Source organism: Excalfactoria chinensis, chromosome 15 (genome assembly GCF_039878825.1).
Source record: "Excalfactoria chinensis isolate bCotChi1 chromosome 15, bCotChi1.hap2, whole genome shotgun sequence".
In the NCBI taxonomy this organism is placed as follows: domain Eukaryota; kingdom Metazoa; phylum Chordata; class Aves; order Galliformes; family Phasianidae; genus Excalfactoria; species Excalfactoria chinensis.
In genome coordinates this window covers 9,810,012-9,816,538 of record NC_092839.1, presented here as the reverse complement: position 1 = coordinate 9,816,538, position 6,527 = coordinate 9,810,012, and positions in this window count along the sequence as shown.

Here is a 6,527-nt window from a genome sequence, read left to right as displayed (position 1 = left end):
ACTCTCTGCTCATTGTAGTGCTGCCCGTGTTTGCAACCATTTCATGTTCACTTGGATCTGGTGGAAGGTGTGGAATGACTGAGCTACAGCTCTTCTGGCTGCCCTTAGTCTTTTTTTCCCTCCCATCTTCTCTTCCTGCGCTGCTGGCCCATCCTTTGTGCCATGTCTAACACATCCAGCTGGGGTAAGGATCTGCCTTTACACACACAGATAGGAATCTCAGACTAAAGGACACGTTCTGTGGGTCTGGAAGTTTGCTTCTCTTCAGCAGCGATGTTTCCACTGAACACGTGGTGGTCGGGTTAGTCATGATTTCCAGAAGTGCTCATGAATAACTATGAGGTACCATTGTGGGTTTGGAAAATAAACATTTACAACAGTCCTCCGCTAAGAAGCTGGAGCAGAAAACTTAGAAGGTTTGGGATTGATTTAGGTGATTTCATTTGCTGAAACAGGATGGTGGAGCTCGTCTGCTAGCAAGAAAACCAGTCTGAAGAGGGGACTTCCAAAGAGAACTGCTATGAAAGGCAAAGGGGGGTACTGGCTTTGGCCTTCACCATCATCCCTTCAAATCATGGGTTTCAGAAACCATCTGATTGATGTGGGTGGTGTCTGGGGGGCAGCCACACAGTGGTGTCCACGCAGCGGGTTTGTCTCTGCCTGCAGCAAAGCTCCTCTTCTTTCCTCAGAAGAGACGCAGCATTTTGCCTTCAGTCTTGGGCCCGTTTGTAGAGGCTGAAAGAAATGACTCCAAGTGTTTGTCTGCGGGTTTCCTGACAGCAAGCTGGGCAAGCCACAAGAGAGAGAGCAGGCTGAAGTGACCCTGCCAGGTGGGATGGGGGCTGGATGCCCCCTCAAAATCCCTTTTGGCATAGCTTTCCATTAACATTTGGCTCAAATCTGCCTGCAGGGAAATAAGAGGCATTGGAGAGCACTTGTCTGGACAAAGAAAAGCAGAGAAACCAGGGCAGGTGCTTTTTCACAACGGGATTTTGTAACTAACTTACTTGAAGATGGAAATCCCACATGAAACCTCTCCAGAGCGTAACGTAGCTGTGATTTGTTGTGCTGGACATCAGGCTTTTCATGCAGTTTTGTTTCTTATGCCTCTGAAATCCATCAAAGAACTGTTGTATCTTTCTTTGGGTAAGTCCAGCTTCTGTGACAACCACTGGGGGCTTTCCATTCGTTTCTCTAGGCGTGTTTTGGCTCTTTTCTATCCAAAAGCAGTTCCCGAGAATACAGCCCCAGCCAGTTGCTTTCAAACAGCTTTTATCTGCACAGCTTACATCTGATCACAGGAATCTTCAACTCCGCTACCCGTTACCTCATAAGGGAATGCTGCTTGTACAGCAGTCAGAGCCCGATGGAGGAGAATAGCTGAGGGCTGGGGCACAGCTTGGGCAGCACAGCATGCAGTGTCACTGGGGAAAAACATGACCCCATTTCTGACGTCAGGTTCTAATCAAGCAGAACAAGGAGCACAAAGCCCGGCGGTGACTAACGGCTCAGCTGAGGAATTGTGCCTTGCCGGTTGTTTTTAACCACAACATCACTTTCTGGAGTTAGGGGGGAACCTCCTCATTCCCACTCGCTGACAGTGTCTTTCCTTTCAAGCTGAAAGCTGCTGGTTCTGGACTAACACCACCTTGTCCACATCCTTTTTCCAAGGACATCAGGAGGACAGTGCAAAGGCAGCAGTGTCTCCCACGTGTTGCCATAGGGTACCGAGAAGCACTAGTCACCATGAGGCAGCGGATAAATTTGGTTAAGAACTCCCATGAAAGATCCCTTCCATGAAACCAAACCACCGCCAGAATACGCGGGAAGTGCCCTCACACCCTGCCCATGAGTAATGCCTCCTCCTTGTGCCTATCTGTAGGTGGCAGCCATCCACTGACGCTCTGCACTTCTTCCATCCAGTCCTCTGTTATAGCTGTGATGGGAGCGAGTGTTGCACCATGGAGGATTCCGGTGCTTAAGGCCTTGTTCCTCACAGATGGAGCTGTTTTCTATCTGATCTTCTTCAGGCACAAGCAGGCAGTAAGGTGGGCGTTGCACTGCTCTGCCAGGGCGCAGAGGCGGCTGCCAGCTGCAACAAGCACAAAAGCACGTGGTAAAAGCTTCATAAAAGCACGTGGTAAAAGCTTCATCCTTTGGACTGTGCGTCCTTCAGACAGGTGGATGCCAGGCTCAATGTTTTGTAGCATCACAGAATGGTTTGGGTTGGAAGGGACCTTAAAGACTGTCTTCTTCCAAGCCCTGCCATGTGCAGGGACATCTCCCACACACCAGGTTCCCAAAGCCCCATCCAACCCAACCTTGAGCACCTCCTGGGGTAGGGCAACCACTGCATCTTTGGGAAGCCCCTGTCAGGGCCTTGGAGTGAATTTCTCCAACACCTAACCCTATATCTCCCCACTTTTAGCTTAAAGATCTTCCCTCTGATCCTATTACCACACTCACTGGTAGCATCCCCCACAGCTTCCCTATAAGCCCCTGTTATGTACTGGGAGGCCACAGGGAGGGCTTCCCAGACCCTTCTCCCTGCAGAGCAGCCCCAGCTTTCATCCTGCCACTGTAGGATTGGTGCTCCAGTGCTCTGCTCATCCTCATGGCCCTCCTTTTATTTGCAGGCACTAATTCAAACCTGTTCCACTGCAGCCTTTAGAAACCTTTGTTCCATTTATACCCTAAGCACTGCTCTGAGGACAAACTAAATTCACTGTAAAATTAATTGGATCTTTATGCCCTGAAACTGAAACCTGCGGAGTTTGTTTGTGTTCCAGTTCAGTTCCCAGCCAGGAGCTGCTGTGCAGTTACAGAAACCAAACGGCCTGGCATGCAGCTCCTCTGCAGACATCCTTAAGCAGTGGATTTTTTAGTCACGCTCGGCAGAAGAGCATGTTCCATAGGGGCGTGAGGAACTCTCTGTTCCCAGGAATAAGTGGTACAAAGAGCACTTCCTCACTGCACGCATAGGCACTAACATTCAAATGAGCATCTTTCAGGGGGTGTGTATTTAGCAACCAGATCTCACCACCCACACAGGTGGGCTTTTGTAGCTGGGGAATGGACACCAAACAAGGCTCATCTTGAGGCTGTGCTTCATCCCTACACGTACTGAACACCACAGTTAGCAGCAAAGCCTTTGCAGATGGAAGCAGGGGGAGCAGAGCTCACACCTGGGCAGGGGGAGGAGGAGGGAAGGGAAAGCAGCTGCCCCCAGGCAGCCTCATCCCCTGCAAGGACTGTTACCCACATTGCCAGCACAGTGGGAGTTCTGACAGCTGTGCCAGGAGAAGAGGCAGAATCACGAGGCTTTGTGTGCCACGTGCTGTGCAAGACCTAATAAACACCTCGTGAGTAGAACTGCTGTACCAAAGGGCACAGGGGAGCTGTAAGGCAGAGCTGTTGAATCACTGGCCTGGTTGTTTCTCCATGATGTCATTTATCAGCACCCAACAGACGAAACTGGGGGAAAGAATTTGCTTTTTATCTTGCCAGATCTGATTTCTCCTTTGGGGCTCGGCCATAAAGTGAGGAATGCACGCTCCTTATCTTTGTGTTTCCCAGCTAAATATTCCTTGTGCTGCTTCTGGGAAGGCCTACACCGAGTCCCAGTGACGGGGAAGGAAGTGCAGAGACACAAATAGAAACCGGCATCAGGAAACCTGCACGTGAGGCTGATGCGATCTCTCCAACCCTTCATCTGCTTCCTTGTACTGCAGAGCTGAGGATGCCCTTCAGCCCATATAGCTGAGAGCAGCAGCCCCCCAGCACACATCCCTGCTGACCTCGTGTGCTTGGGAAGTCATCCTTTCCTCCTAATTCCATAGAAAAATGACCAAATCGCCTCGCTCCACATTCTCTGGGTTGCAGCTGAAGTCATGGCACGGCTGTGCTACGTCCAGCACAGCTCTTTTCTAACCTTAACTGTTCTATGGCTCTTACCTGATGTGCTGAACCTGGCAGGGCTCTCAGTTCCCATTTGTCCAACCATCCCAGACTGGGAACAGGTCACAGCTGCTGCGTCACCGCTCAGTTACTCCTGGTGCTTTACAGGAAGCTCCTCAAACCCTGAAGGGAACAGAGATTATGAACTGAGAAGGGAAAGAAACTGGAGCTGAGGAGTGAAGGGTAAAGTCCTGTGGGAGAACAGCAGCTCCCTGAGCCCACACGTATCTGAGCACCAGCATCATGGGTCGCATCAATGCATCTCTGCTAACAGGGTCCTGGTGACTTCTATTTGTCCTGCATGTCCCATGAAAGCTATGGGAGGTTCAGGTCCCACTCTTGCTCACCCTGATGCCAAGTGCTGGCTGCTTTGCACAGCACCCCTAAGCTGCTCCTGCTCTTGCACACAACTGACTTCCTCCAACTCACTTCTTCCCTGGCACTGGCCCTGCAGCACCTGCACAGCTCCAGCCCAGCGCCAGGCACTGCTCTGCAGAGATAACACGTGCAGCAGGGAGGGACGAGTCTCAGCAGGGAGAGCGTGGGCACAGCAGGGGATTGCAATCAGGAGAAAAAAACCCTACAATCTAATAAAGCCCGGGCTTTAGAGGAGATAAGATCAGTGCCTCTTTGGAATGGTGGTGGGCAGATTTGAACAAGCTCGGCCTGTGTTCACCTTCATTCTCTCTCCTTGGAGCTCAGCGTTGTTCCCAGGGCTGAGTGCAGGAGGACACAGCGTGCCTGCTCCATCAGAGCCAATGCTGTGGGGATATTTGCAGGCCAAAGGGTGACTTTGTCTGACCTCCGATCCAGTCGTGACCGCAGAGCTGGGGCCGGTTGCATTACAAACCCACACCAACCACGTTCCCACTGCACAGCTCCAAACCCCCCCCACCCCCAGGTACCTTCCAGCACCACCTGCTTTCACTGCTGACATCAAGACATGAACCAGCAACGTGTGACCTCACCATGCAAACTCGTACCAACTCCAACCCCCATTCATCATTCACCCATCCCTATTTCCAACCCCTCCGGGGCATCGCGCTGCTCTGGGCGCATTGCACTCAGACGTGTCCCAACCCCTCCTGTTGCTGGAGCTGGGATTTGGGAGCTCCAGCCATGAGTCAGCGCCGCACCTGAGAGCCCGACTCATCCCGTGCAGAACACGCAGCTGTGCATCAGCTTAAATAAACTCCGGGGTATTTCTTTTTCTTTCCTTCCTGTTTGAAGTACGTACCCACGTCGGGTGATCGGGAAGGCCGATGCGAGGCTGGAGTTTCTATGCGGCGCTCACAGAGTCAGGGGAAATTGGCTTCTGTGTACAAAACATCTGAGTCATCCCTGGGGAAGAACCACATCCACGTTGAATGGTGCTGCCTTCTCTTCTCTGCTGCAGCTTATAACCAAAAGTGTCATTTAAATTACCAGGAAGAAGTCAGTGCTGCCAAGCGCTGGAAACTTCAGTGAAACCCTATTGGGGGGGTTTAATCCTCTGGGTTGCTTCACAGTGAGTGATACTACAGTGAGTGTGAGCAGCCCTGCGTGCTGCAGCAGGAGGAGGAAGGCAGCGTTACTTCGGCACCATGGGACTGGTGTGGGATCTCATAGCAAAGCCCCATTTCCCAGGACCCAAGTGGCATCCACCTGCTGGCACCTTTCTATGCTGCTCTAAAGGTCAGCATTGACCAGGAAGATCCCCTGCCACATTAACTGAGAGTCTGCATGAAGGAGAAGCTTCACCATGCAGAAATCCCCACTGGAGCAGCACAAAGTGCAGGCAGGGCTGGCATTTCTCATGGCAGCCACAAAAATGGCCCCAGTGCCCCAAATGTCACCTGCCTGGAAGCTACATGAAGGGATGCAGCTGCCTTGCACACCAGGCTGGCACTGAGAGCTGGTCCTTACCAGCCCTGCATCACAGCAGCGGGGCAATGTCAGCTCTGAGCCATATCTGACACAGGCTGAGTTATCCCCTGTTGTCTCAACATCCTCACCCAGCTGGCTGAGATCTGCAGCTCTGATGTGGCAGAGAAGGGTCTGACCTGGCATTGGGGAGCCCCAGCAGCAAAGCACCGTGCCATGGGGCAGGGCACGCAGCTGTTCTGCATCACACACAGTGTCTGCAGGGCTCCTCAGCTCTTAGGGGTGGGAGCAAAGCTCTGCTCTACTGGATGGGACAAAGATCTGCATGGACTAAGAACAGTGGGGAAAAAAAACAACAACCAAAACCAAAAAAAAACCAAAAAACGAACCCAAAAGTACAACCTGGAAAAACCCAAAGAGCCCAACCAGCACCAACATCCAGCTGCAGGAAGCTCTCCTGGGCTCTGCTCCAGCTCAGTTGTTCTGGGTGAGATGGAACGTACCGCGCAGCCCACGTGCATCACCAGCCCCGTGCCTGCGCAGCTCCTCACACATCCACGTGGAGCTGAGAGCAGCAGGGCTGAGCAGCAACAAAGCTGGCTGCGTGCTCAGCCTTAACCACAGCGTGGGCAGACTCAGGCTCACTTGGAGCCCCACATTTTGTCTTATGGGCAGAAAAATCAACACAGGGCATCCCGACACACCAA